General features: G+C 45.1%; 1 protein-coding gene across 4 annotated transcripts in view; it reads left to right on the top strand.

Moving 5' to 3' along the window:
* MRAS (muscle RAS oncogene homolog) overlaps window positions 1–13767 on the top strand; it is a 57307-nt gene that overhangs the window by 31086 nt on the left and 12454 nt on the right. The gene's annotated exons all lie outside the window — the stretch shown is intronic.

The following is a 13767-nucleotide window of genomic DNA, read 5'->3' as shown; positions in this document are numbered from 1 at the left end:
ATGACCACAGTATTGCCGTAGAAGCATGAATTTGCAAAACCCGTGTGCCTAAGCTCCTGGGCCCTGCATGGCATTACTTTAGGAGCATGCATTTGCCAAGCCTCTAATCCTGCCACTGAGTCAGGCTGGATTTAGGGCATTGCCCACCCAGGCCTTCCTCAGGAGGAGATACCAGATTCCCAGATTAACACACTTCTCTACTCCATTAGGTCTTCTATTAAGAAAAGGAAAGCTTAAAATGTTACAGCTAAATATTAATTTAGCATGGCCTTTAAAAGAGTGTGAATCCGTAGTTTGGAAACTTTAATCAAAGGCTAGTTGTGTTTAGGCTTGAGTGTGACTCTGAACCTTTCTGGGGTGGCTTGTTGCCCTGGGCTACTTCCTGAGGCCATTCCATCTTGGGGAAGGTGCTAAGTATGGAGGTGCCTTCACTTGCCCTGCACGCTGCTGAACTCCAGGTGCTCTGAACTCTGCGTTTCTCTTTTTCTAAACTCGGAGTAAAAACATGGCAGGCATGATGAGGAGGAAAAAGAGGAGAATAATAATTATGATGACAGTGATGTTTATTGGGCAGTTCCTGTGTGGAAGGCTCATGCTAAGCACATGGAATATGCTCTCTTTTAATCCTTGCAAACACCATTGTGGTGGCTGCCATTGTTGCCTTCGTTTTGTAGCTGAAGAACACAACGCAGTTTCACGTGGCTAGCAAGTGTTTGAGCTCCCTTTTGACTCAGCTCGCGGTCAGTCTGGTTGTCCAGGAGAAAAGCCTCTCCCACAACACAGCTGATCCCTGTGTCCCTGGGGAGTGTGGCTGAATTGTTGAGATCAACAGACACCTCACCTGCGCTTCTTACACCTCGCCGGAGTTCCCCCAGAGGGGCAGGTGCTCTGGCTGTGATCTGAATCTTGCATCAGAGATCTGTATGCTTGCTCAGGAGCCGCCTTTGTGATTTCCACACTAAGGATTCTCACAGGCTTCTCACTTTCTTACAAACCTGTTTCTTGGTTTCTTTCAAGAGGCCACATTGCCCACAACCTGTGAGACAGGAGGTGGCTGGCCTCGGGGGCCAGCAGCCTAGGGTCTCCAGGGTCTGCGGAATGCCAGGGCTTAGGAGCAAGCCTGCTCTGAAGTTCTTACCCTCAAGGGTTCAGGACCCTTGTCTCACTTTCCACTCTGGGAACGCCTCCTCCTCCCCATGCACCTGCCCCGTGTCCTCCAGCACTCTCTTCCGGTCTCCGACCTGGGACCCCACCGTGCCCTGCATTGCATTCGGTTGTGTTCCTCTCCTTACCCCACTTCTCACCTCAGGAATCAGGAAGCCCCAAAGCCTTGGGGTTTGGTTTTTTAAAAAATTGTTGGAGATATATATGGCATAAAATTTACCATCTTAACCATTTTTAAGTGTACAGTACATTCACATTGTTCTGCCCCATCCCTGCCATCCGTCTCCAGGACTTTTTCATCTTCCCCAACTGAAACTCTGTGCCCATGAAGCACTGACTCCCCATTCTCCCCTCTCCCCAGTCCCTGGCAACTGCCATTCTACTCTCTCTCTTTTCTTCCTTCTCTTTTCTTTCTTTATTGATGTATCATAGTTGTACATATTTGGGGGGTACAGGTGGTATTTTGATACATTTATATAATGTGTAATGATCAAATCAGGGTAATTGGGATATCCGTCACTGCAAACATTTGTCTTTGTGATGGGAACGTTATAATTCTTCTTTTCTAGCTATTTTGAAATATAAAATAAATTATTGTTAACTATAATTTCCCTACTGTACCATCAAATATTGCTCCCGTTAACTAAAGTCTTTTCAGTCTCTCCTTTCCCCATCCCTTCCCAGCCTCTGGGCACCACAGTTCTACTCTCTACCTCCATGAGATCCACTTTTTTAGCTCCCACATATGAGTGAGAACATGCCATATTTGTCTTTCTGTGCCTGGCTTATTTCACTTAACATAATGACCTCCAGTTCCATCCATGTTGCTGCAAATGACAGGATGTCATTCTTTTTAGTGGCTGAATAATATTCCATTGTGTATATAAATGATGTTTTCTTTATCCATTCATCCATTGATGGGCACTTAGTTTGATTCCATATCTTGGCTATTCTGAATAGTGCTGCAATGAACATGGGAGTGAAGATATCTCTTTGAGATAGTTTTCCTTTCTTTTGGATATATTCCCAGCAGTGGGATTGCTGGATCACACAGTAGTGGTATTTTTTTTTTCTTTTTTTTTTTTTAATGAAGTCTTCAGTGGGAAGTAGTGGTATTTTTAGTTTTTTTGAGGAACCTCCATGCTGTTTTCCGTAATGGCTGTTACATTCTCACCAACAGTGTAGGAGCATTCTCCTTTTGCCCCATCCTTGCCAGCGTTTGTTTGTTTATTTATTTATTTATTTATTTATTTATTTATTTTATTTTTTTTTTTTTTTGTCTTTGATAATAGCCATTCTAACTGGGGTGAGATGACATCTCATTCTGGTTTTGCTGTAAATTCTCTCATGATTAGTGATGTTGAGCATTTTGTCTTCCACCTGCTGGCCATTTCTATGCTTTCTTTTGATAAATCTCTATTCAGGCCTTTTGCCCATTTTTTAAGTCAAATTGTTTGTTTTTGTTTGTTTGTTTTTGCTATTGAGTTGTTTGAGTTCCTTATATATTCTGGTTATTAATCAGTCCCTCTTCCCTTAAACACTAACTCCCCATTCTCCCCTCTCCTCAGTGCCTGGCAACCACCATTCTACTTTCTGTCTCTGTGAATTTAACTATTCTAGATACCTCATAAGTGCTGTGATAAGTAGAATCATGCAATATTTGTCCTTTTGTGGCTCACTTATTTTAATTCATGTATCTTTAAGGTTCATCCATGTTGTAGCATGTGTCTGAATTTTTCATCCTTTTTAAAGTTGAATGATACTCCACTATATGTATGTACTACATTTTTATTATCTATTCAGCTGTCAACAGACACTTGGGTAGCTTCCACCTTTTGGCTATTGTGAATAATACTACTATGAACAAGGTGTACAAGTCCCTCCTTTTTTCCTTTTGTCATAGAGTTCTTGTGTGCCTACGTTTTTCTGTTGGGTTAGGGCTGGAAGGCTGCTAAGCTCTATGGTGTCAGCCCCTCACTCTATACCTGTGGAAACCAAGGTGCAGATGGAGAAGTGACTTGCCTAGGATCCAACTAGCAGGATAGCCAGGCCTAGGGCCTCTTGACCCTGGAAACCAAGGTGCAGATGGAGAAGTGACTTGCCTAGGATCCAGCTAGCAGGATAGCCAGGCCTAGGGCCTCTTGACCCTGCCCCATGTGTCCTCCACCCTGTCCTGCTGCCTCCTACTTTGGCCCAAGCCTCAGGCCTGTAAGGCGAGATTGCTGACCAGATCCTCTGCCCACTTATAGCAGGGACAGGTATTTCTGGGCCTTCTCACCCATATGGCTTCCATCCCCACCCTCTACCTAGCCAGCCTCTGGAACTTTGCATCATTCTTCTGTCAGCGGAGAACAGGAGTGGGGTCTGAGTCTCCAGACACTCTTTCCTCCCTCTGAGCTCTTGGGCCCAGCTTTGCAGCCTCTCTCTCCCCTGCTTCCCCAGAAAGGGCTCAGTCTGCAAAGAGCAAAAGCCTGGCTCTTCTGCACCCTCAGAAGCTGGGACATTTCCACCCTGGCTTCTGCCCAAACCTCAGACACAAGTGCTCTTGTCTTCCCAGAGGAGCCTGAACCTGGCTTTTCCCCGAACACTTGAATCCACATTCTTTCTGGGTATCAAGAGAAGAGAACAGTAGAAGGGTAGGGATTTTTTCTGAGCCAGGGGCTTTACCCAGTAGGCTTCTATGCTCACAGCCCTTAGGCCAGCTGTAGAGTGGGCACTCTTCATGGGCCCCAACTAAGAATAGGGTGCAGGCAAAGCTGGTTTGTCCTCCCACCCATCCTCCCCTCCCCCTGCCGGCAGTGATGTGGGAGGAATTTCCCTCTTTCCCTTTGTGAGGGAGCATGGCTGCTGGCCTGGGATTATGGAACCCAGCCCTGCAGGCCTTCGCTGACCCTTTGTCCTGGCTGCATGGGCCCTGCTGCCTGAATGCTTCACTGATCTCACGGTGCCTGGGGCAGTGCTTGCTCCCAGAAAGCTCTTCTTCACACTGAGATCAGATCTCCTCCCAAACCCTCTTCTGCTGTTGCTCCTTCTGCCCTCAGCAGTGATAGCTGTTACAAAGGACCAAGACTTTTCTTGAAAGCCCTATGCGAAAGGCTTTTACAAGGATTGCTTTATCCCATTTTTGTAAAGGTTTTGCTAAATTGAGATTAATGAGATAAATTGAGATTAGTAAAGTGAGATTAGATCACTTTACAGGTGAGCATGGCTGCTCTGCAGCAAGGATACCCTGGCACTGCTGTACTAGTTGGTAAAATAGTGAAATCCTCTGTACCACTGGAAAATTGCTGAGGCAGCTTCTGCTGCTGCCCTGTGCCCCCAGGCCCTTCCCCTGGGGACCCCAGACCTCCTGCTCCTGCACCTGTCCAGCGGCTCTCTGACACGTCGGGCTCCTACAGGTGAACGAACTGAGACTCAGAGAGGTGAACTAGTCTATTCTGGGTCACACGGCTGATTAGAGCCCCCTTCCTTCTGATCTCAAAGCCAGGGATCTTAGTCCTGCTCCGTGCCCATTGTAGCCCCCCTAGCCAACCTGGGAGCTGACAGACCCACCACCAGCTGCAGAGTGAGCTCAGAATCAGCCCAGGGAGGCTTGGACTCAGTGATGAAGGTGTGAGTGCAGTTCGCATGCCCCCCACCAAGTCTCGGCACAGCCTGGGCACATTCCAAGCTTGTCAGCACCCCAAACTCCAGATGTTTCTCCTCTTTCATTGCTAACAACCAGGTCATATGCTCCTGCAGTTAATGTGGGTTTTTCTCAAATTTCAGAACTTCATGTTGATCACTGTTAGAAGTCATGTGACCAGTTTGATCCAAGCACACCAGCCTTACCAGTGGGTGTGAGATCTCCCCTGTCTGCCTTGGTGTTGGGTGATGCTACCTGCTCTGGGCCCCAAGTGTCACCTCTGTCAGCTTTTGCTTTGTGCTCTCCCAGTTCTGGTGACTGGGGGGCTCTTGTACCCGTTAGGCAGAGACAGCCTCTGGACAAAGACCTTGTACCCTCGTTGTGAGATCTGTATCCAAATGGGATACCTTGCTTCCAGGAGCTTATAATTTGAATTTTTCCATTTATCTGTTGCAAAAGATAAATGGAAAAATTCAAATTAGAAGGTCCTTGAAGGAAGGGACTATGTCCTTCACCCACCATTGTATCCCTGAAGCCAGCTGGATCTGGCATCTATTAGGTGCTTAATTATTATTTATTGAGCAAGGGAGGGAGCAAAACACCTTGCGAGGGGCTTGGCACATAGTAAACTTCAGTAGATGCTGCTGTTGTGATTGCTCTAGTATGATTTATAATATTACTTATGAGGATGGCTTGGTGCTTTCAAGAACAGGCCCTATCGCAGGCCCTATCACCTGAACAGGCCCTATCACCTGGTTAGGGACCACTGACCCATGCCTCTGCATCTGAGGAGGCCCAAGAGTGAGGCTCCAGCCGCTGGCTTAGGGATACCATGTCTTTCCCCAGTGGTGTGTGAATTGGACCCTGGGTCTTGGGTACCTGGGTATGTTCACTAATTCATCCAGCAAATACTTCTGAGTACCTGCCATGTACCTGGCTTTCTTTTGGGCTCTGAGGATGCAGAGCCTCTGCTCTCACAGAGCTTATGTGAGAGAGGGGTAGGGAGACAGAGCATAAACTGATGTCTCAAAAGGCTCCCTGTGGCTCCGGTGTGGATAGCAGACTATAGGGGAACCAGGGCAGCATTACGGAGACCAGTTAAGAGGCTCCTGATGGTGGACTAGGGCACTGGTGGAGGAGGTGGCGGATGGAGGTGGGTTCTGGCTGTGTTTTGAAGGAGGAAGCGATAGGATTTGTTGATGGAGGTGTTTGGGATGGGGCAAGGGTTAGAGAGGAAAGAGTCTTTGGCCTGCACAACTGGTAGAACAGAGTTATGTTTCTCAAAGTTAGGAAGACTGGTAAAAAGCACATTTTGGAGGGAATTCAAGAGTCTAATTTTGGACATGTTAAATCCAAGATGCCTTTCACACGTACAAGTAGTAATCAGGGCAGCAGCTGGATGTCTGAGCCTGGAGGGGAGACGTGTGGGCTGGAGATGGAAATCTGCCAGTCGACGTGTAAAGCCAAGAGATGAGAGATCACCAAGGAGTGAATGTGTAGAGGCTGAGGGGACAGAGCAGGACCAGTCCCTGCAGTTGGAGAAGAGCCAAGTGAGAGTGGCGTCCCAGGCAAGTGAAGAAGGTGCTTCACAAAAGAAGAAACATCAGCCACATCAGATGCAGGCAAGGAGTTCAATGGGATGAGGACTGAGAAGTGCCCGTTGGATTTAGTGACATGGAGGTCACTGGGAACTTGACTAGATCGGTTTTAGTGGAGTAGTTGAAAATGAAATTCTGATTAGAATGGGTTTAAGAAAGAGTTGGGGAGAGAATGAGCAGGCACAGAGACTGGTCAATTCAAGGAGTGCAGCTGTAGAGAGGAACAGAAAAGTGGACAGTAGCTGGAGGGAGAGATAAGACTGGGGCGAGGCCAGGCACAGTGGCTCACACCTGTAATCCTAGCACTCTGGAAGGCCGAGGGGGGCAGATCGCTGAAGGTCAGGAGTTCGAAACCAGCCTGAACAAGAGCGAGACCCCGTCTACTAAAAATAGAAAGAAATTAATTGGCCAACTAAAAATATATAGAAAACAATATTTGCTGGGTGTGGTGGCTCATGCTTGTAGTCCCAGCTACTTAGGAGGCTGAGGCAGAAGGATTGCTTGAGCCCAGGAGTTTGAGGTTGCTGTGAGCTGTGCCGACACCACGGCACTCTAGCCTGGGCAACAGAGTGAAATTCTATCTCAGAACAAACAAAAAAAAAGACTGGAGTGAGGTTTTTTCTCATAATTTTAAATTTTAATTTAATTTGATTCTTTAAAATGAAAGAAATTATAGCCTGTTTACATACTGATGGAAATAAACCAATAGAGAACAGGATGGTACAGGAGGAGGAGGGACAACAATAGTGGCAATGTCCTTGCATGGGAGGTGGGGGACAGGAGCCACTGCCCAGCTGGAGGAGCTGGGCATGGACAGGAGCAGGGCCAGGTCGGCCACGGCAGCAAGAGGGCAGGTGGAGCAGGTGTTTCAGAGAAATGGAGGTAGGTTGGATTTTTTCCTCATATAATTTTTTTTATTGAGATATAATTCACATGTAAAATTCACACAAACAGTTCAGTGATTTTTAGTGTATTCACAAAATTGTGCAACTTTGCTGATTGCTGATTGATTCACAACAAATTGCCGATTGATTCACAAATCAGTAATCGCTGGAATCACCACTGTCTAATTCCTGAATGTTTTCATCACCCCCTCAACACCCCACACTCATGAGAAGTCACTCCCCACTCTCCCTCTTGTCAGTCCCTGACACCACTAATCTGCTTTCTGCCTTTATGGATTTGCCTGTTCTGGGCATTTCATATAAATGGCACCATACAACACATAGTCTTTTGTAACTGGCTTCTTTCATTTAGTACAATGTTTTCAAGGTTCATCATGTTGTAGCATTATCAGAATTTCATTTCTTTTTATGCATGAATGATATTCTAATATGTGGATATACTATATTTTGTTTATTTCTTCATCAATTGGTAGACATTTGGGTTGTCTCCATTTTTTGGCTATTATGAATAATTTTGCTGTGAACATTCATATGCAAATTTCTGTGTGGACATATGTTTTAAATTCTCTTGGGTTTGTACCTAGAAGTGGGATTGCTGGGTCATATGGTGACTCTGTGTTTAACATTTTGAGGAATTACCAAAGTATTTTCCAAAGTGACTGCACCATCTTACATTCCCACCAGCAGCCTGGAAGGGATCTGCCACTTCTGAGGTGGATTGATTTGAGGTGGAGGCAGGTAGAGTTTATCTCCTGATGGATTGGTTGTGGTTTCTGAACTGAGAATGGGAGCTGGATGAAAGAGGAGGCAGTGGTTGCCCAGGGAGCAGGAGAATGACTAGAGAAGGATGGGGTGGTGGGAGTTTGGAAGGCCCTGGAAGTTGGTGCTCGAGACTTTAAAGGGAGCCAAGCCAGTGCACCGCCATGAGTTTTCTCCTCTCAGCCACATGTGGCTGCCCAGGTGCAGGCGTGGCGTGGGTAGAGAGTCTGGCCTAAGCAGGTGCAGGTGTTGTGTGGAAAGCATGGCCTCTGGGCCTTCGTCCTCCATCTCTGTCCTCACCTCTCCTTTGAGACCTGCTCCTCTTCACAGGCCTTGGGAACGCTGCTGCCGAATCCCTGCTTAAAGACAGGCTGGCACAAGAAGCAGAGCAAGGCTTGGACACAGATAGGCTTGGGTTCAGATCTTGCCTGTATTGCCCATCAGCAGTACGAACCTGAGTAGGTCACTAGCCTTGCCCTGCCTCGGTTTCTTGCAGTTTGCATACCAACTCAGGGGATGGTAGACCTCATGAAAACTTTTTCCAGCACCTCCTCACTCCATTCCCTGCAGCTGTAGTAGCGTGGCCTCTAGAATGAGCATCCCCTGGGGCTGGTGGCCAGCGCTTCTCAACCCTGATGCTGTCCTTCAGTCAGCAGGTTGAGAGGTTGGGGTCACTGCAAGAGGGAGTCTTCCCCATGGCCAGGGAGCAGCCAGCGCCCACTATACAGGACGTTAGCTCCTTCCCCTTTGGAGAGTCCCAAGGGGTCCGGCTGTGCACACCCTGGCAGCGCTTTGGAGAAGTTGCAGAAAGCAGCCCTTTTTCTGGGAACAGTGCATGGCAGATGCATCCAGCCTTTTTTCCTGCCTGGCATCCAGCCCTACTCAATACATTCCCCTTACCCAGAAAGTAGAGCACAAATTAAAATAAAGAGCATGCCTCACTATGTATGCCCAACTAAGTGACATTATTTTATTTGAATCTATTCCCAGGAAGGACACAGGCTTCCTCACCTAACTCTTCTGTAAAATGGGCATAATCATTCCTGCTTCCCATGGTGGGTCTGTGGATTAGAGGTACTTAGAAAACTCTAGGCATGGTCCTTGGAGGCATATTATCTCTAGAAATTATTGTCTCTATTTGATATTCCAGCACCCTTACTTCACACCAAAGGGTGTGTCATAAAAGTTAAAAAGTCAGTTTTTAGTGATTTTCCTTAAAGCTGGAGTGGGTTGTTTCAACATGGTTATGGCATTTCCTATAGCGTGCATGTCATTTATCTAGTCATTCTGCAAGTATTTGGGAGGCCCTCATTGGGTGCTGAAGCTTTGGAGGGCCCAGGGAAATGAACGTCAGGCTCCCACCCTCTGGGGCTGCACACATGGTGGGAGCTGAGCCAGGCTGACAGACACAAACTTGGAGGAACAGATGACATGTGCAATAGGAAGGCTTCAAAGACAGAGGTCAGAGGCTGGGCCCTCTTCCGAGAGGAGAGGAGCTGGACTGCATCCCAGCTAGAGGGCGACCAGGACAGCCGCAGAAAGGAGGGGAAAGGAGATTCTAGGCGGAGGTCAGGGCTTGGGCAAAGGCTTGCCCGAGACAGCCTGGCCAGTTTTAGGATGGCCAGATGGTGTGGTTCTGGTTGAAGAAAAAAGACTAGACACTTGGGCCTTTGCGAAATAGGAATGCCCTCCCTCCCAGTTTGTGGCCTTGAGCATGTCCCTTCAACTGCCTGGGCCTTAATTAATGTCTCCATCTGTGCTAAGGCGGCTGTAATAACTTTCTTCCAAAGCTTTGTAGAGGACTGAGAGTGTGGGTTCATAAAGCCCTGGCACAGTGCTGCTGCCAGCAGGAACACAGTGGATGGGACGACTTTAAGCCAAAGGGCTCTGTACCCTGGGCTGCAGGTACTGTCAGAGCTGCCAGACCCCATGCTGGGGTTTACCTCCTTCTGGAAGCCCAGGAGAAGGAGGGGGGGGGGGAGAAGGGGGAGGGGTGAGAAGGGGCAAGGAAGGGAGGAGGAGGAAGGAGGAGGAGGTCTTGACAGTCACATGGGACACAGGCCAGTGCCCCTCCATGCTGTCTGGCTGGCTGCCTGGGACCGCATGCCACGCCAGCATGTAGGGCTTGGCTGCTAAAATCCACAAGATCCAAGAGTGGTCCCAGGGTCTCTGCTTAAATCCAACTCTGCAGTGCCGCTGGCCCCCACCATCCCCAGGTAGGAGGATTGGGGCAGGGCAGATGAGTGTGCACAACACTGACCTCTCTGTCTCTAGAATCTCCATGTGTCTTTTTCCTTCCTCCTGCCCCAGTCTGACTCCCCCTCCCTGGGCAGAACACCTCTTCTCCACAGTGACTAATACTTTCTGTCTCTGGAGTCCTCCTACCTTCACGACATCAGGCCTAAGGAATGCAGAGGAAATCATAATTTCTTAAAAGCACAGCTGCCCATTATCTTCAGCCTCCCTCAGGGAGTCTTGGAGGCAGAACTGCCAACAGGGGGCCTGAAACCAGGCATTTCCAGGTGTGTGTGTGTGTGTGTGTGTGTGTGTGTGTGTGTGTGTGTGTGTGTGTGTGTGTGTGTGTAGGGGAGGGCTGGAGGTGCGGTGGGGGGGCGGGGGCACAGACGCCCCAACGAGACTAGGCCCTGAACTCCCTTCCTGCTTCCTGCTTGCCAAAGAATAGCTTTGTGCTTTTCCTGGGCAGATTTTGTCTCTTCAGTTTTATCTGCAATTATTGACGTATTCAGGCTTTATATATTTTCTTGAGCCAATTTTCATTTATATTTTCTTAAATCATACATTTTAAGAATTGAAAATTTATTGGCATAAACTGTATGATTTTCTCTCATAATGAACTATGTAGCTGCATTCCTAGTCATATGCCTATTCTCATCCCAAATGCTTATTTGTTTTTCTTTTTTCTCTGATAAGAATTGGTGAAGTTTTTTTGTTGGTTGGCTGGTTTGGGTTTTTTGTTGTTGTTGTTGTTGTTGTTGTTGTTGTTTTGGTCCTTTGAAAGAATCAACTTTTGATTTTTAGGTATCAACTACTTTCTCTCTCTTCCCACTTAGGTAATTTCTGCTTTTATTGATTTCTTCTTTCTTTGGTTTTCTTTTATTTTTCCTTTTGTAGCTGCTTGCTTTAAATGCTTAGTTAATTTTCAGTTTTGTTTTCTGAAATGCATTTAAAGCTGTAATTTTCCTTTGAGTACCACTTTGGCCTCAAACCAGAGGTTTTATTACTGTTCATCGTCCTTCTACTCTAAATTGTTTGTAATTTCTGCTTTGCTTTTCTCTTTAACTAGAGAGTTACAGAGCAGTATAGCTTTTTAAATTTTCAAGTGGATAGATCCTTTTTATACTCTTGTTTCTGTTCATTCCTGATCTTATTACATTATAGGTTAAGCATCCCTTATCGAAAAATCTGAAATCTGAAGTGCTCCAAAATCTGAAGCTTTTTGAGCACTTACATGGTGCCACAGTGGAAAATTCCACACATAAGTACTTAACACAAACTTTATTTTGTGTGCAAAATTATTAAAAATATTGTATGAAATTACCTTCAGGCTATGTATGTAAGCTATATATGAAACATAAATGAATTTCATGTTTAGATTTGGGTCCCATCCCCAAGATGGCTCATTATGTATATGCAAATATTCCAAAATCTAAAACACTACTGGTCCCAAGCATTTTGAATAAGGTATAATCAACCTGTATAGGTAAAACATAAAATACATGATTTCTACTTTTTAGCATTTGTTGAGATTTTTATTTATAGCCTCATATATGGCCAATATAGTTCATTTGTTTAAAAATGCTTATTCAGGGCTGGCTTGGTGGCTCACGCCTGTAATCCTAGCACTCTGGGAGGCCGAGGAGGGAGGATAGCTCAAGGTCAGGAGTTCGAAACCAGCCTGAGGCAAGAGTGAGACCCCATCTCTACTAAATATAGAAAGGAATTAATTGTCCAACTAAAAATATATAGAAAAAATTAGCTGGGCATGGTGGCACATGCCTGTAGTCCCAGCTGAGGCTGAGGCAGAAGGATCACATTAGCCCAGGAGTTTGAGGTTGCTGTGAGCTAGGCTGATGCCACGGCACTCTATGTGGGGCAACAGAGTGAGACTCTTTGTCTCAAAAAAAAATAAATGCTTATTCATTGTTTGAATATAAAGTTCTCTCGTCTCTAAGATTAAGTTTTTAAATTGTATTATTTAATGACAGATGAGTCCTTTTGGAAGCTATTTGTTCTATCTTTAAGACCTGTTCAAGTCTTCCATGATATTATAGGGTCTGTCAGCCCCTACTGTTTAAAAATCAGTTTGTGTGTTTATTAAGAGATAGGGTCTCACTGTGTTGCCCAGGCTGAACTCTTGGCCTCAAGCGATCCTCCCACCTCAGTCTCCCAAGTCACTGGGACTACAGGTGTAACACCGTGCCCTACTTACATATATTAGTATATTTTTAAGCAATGTTCTTAGATGCTTATGATTCATGACTTTGGTATTTCTTGACACTTGTACCTTCTCCCACTATAAATACCCTGTCTTTGCCCTGTTTAATGATTTGGCCTTGAATTCTGTTTTATGGGTGTACTTCTTTTCTTTTGCTTAGCATGTAACTAATATATTCTTTTTTATCCTTCCTTTTTTCACTCTTTCTGTGTCACTTTGCTTTCTAATGCATGTTTTGTAAGTAGCAGACAAATGAATTTTGTATTAAGTATCTTCTTTTAATAAGTAAACTTAACCCATTTGCATTTACTGTAATTAATCATAGTTAGATTTATTTCTGCCAGATTGTTTTATGTCTACTTTTTATTATACTTGCTTATTTTTGTTAAGCTTATTTTTGCCTTTTGTTGGACTGGTTCCATTTACATGTTCTGTTTTTCTTTCCTCTATTGATTAGCAAGTTTGGGGTTTTATTTCTGTTTTTCTGGTGGTTATGCTATATACAGACATGTGTTTACTTATATTTTTCTATTAGCATCTGGGTGCAATCAGGGTCTTCAGCCTCTTCTCAACTGAAGCAGGAACTTAACAAGTAACTTACTTTTTCCCAGCTCCTACCCTCACACATGGGTCATCAGAGATTTTAGTTCTAAATTGTCATTCATTTTCTTCAAATTATATAATATTTATTTAAACATAACTGTTCTGTTTTTCTGTTTTCTTTGCTTACCACTGTAATACCACTCATCTTTTTCATGTATTTATTTTTTACTTTGCTGGAGTACATCCTTCAAGAATTCTTTTAGAAAGCATGGGTAATATAATTTCTAAGACCTTCAGTGCCTACAATGACTATTTTACCTTTCTACAAGGCCCGTTTTGATTTTCAGCTCCTTATTGAGTTTTTAAAAAATTTTTTTGAATGATATTTTTAAATATCCTAGATGTCTGGTTTTTGTTTTGGATAATATATACCTTTAAAATCTGTAAATATATTAATTACAATATTACCTTAATGTATTCTGCTATTCAGTTCATACCTTCCCATCCCTGCTTCAGCCAAATTCATGCCATTTTTATCTGTTTTATTGATTGCAGTTCTGGGTGGAAATTTTTTTTTAGGAAAATAAGGCCACGCTCCCTCTGATTGAAGGTGCATCCCTGGGAAATACTGGGGAAACTGCCTCAGTCATCCGGTGGCCTTCAGCTGGTCCTGTCTTCTTGGCCTCTTCGTTTTACACCCAGATGAACCAGTTCCAG

This window comes from Microcebus murinus, chromosome 1 (genome assembly GCF_040939455.1).
Source record: "Microcebus murinus isolate Inina chromosome 1, M.murinus_Inina_mat1.0, whole genome shotgun sequence".
Lineage (NCBI taxonomy): Eukaryota > Metazoa > Chordata > Mammalia > Primates > Cheirogaleidae > Microcebus > Microcebus murinus.
The sequence above is the reverse complement of the archived record's forward strand: the minus strand, read 5'-3'. Positions and strand labels throughout refer to the sequence as shown.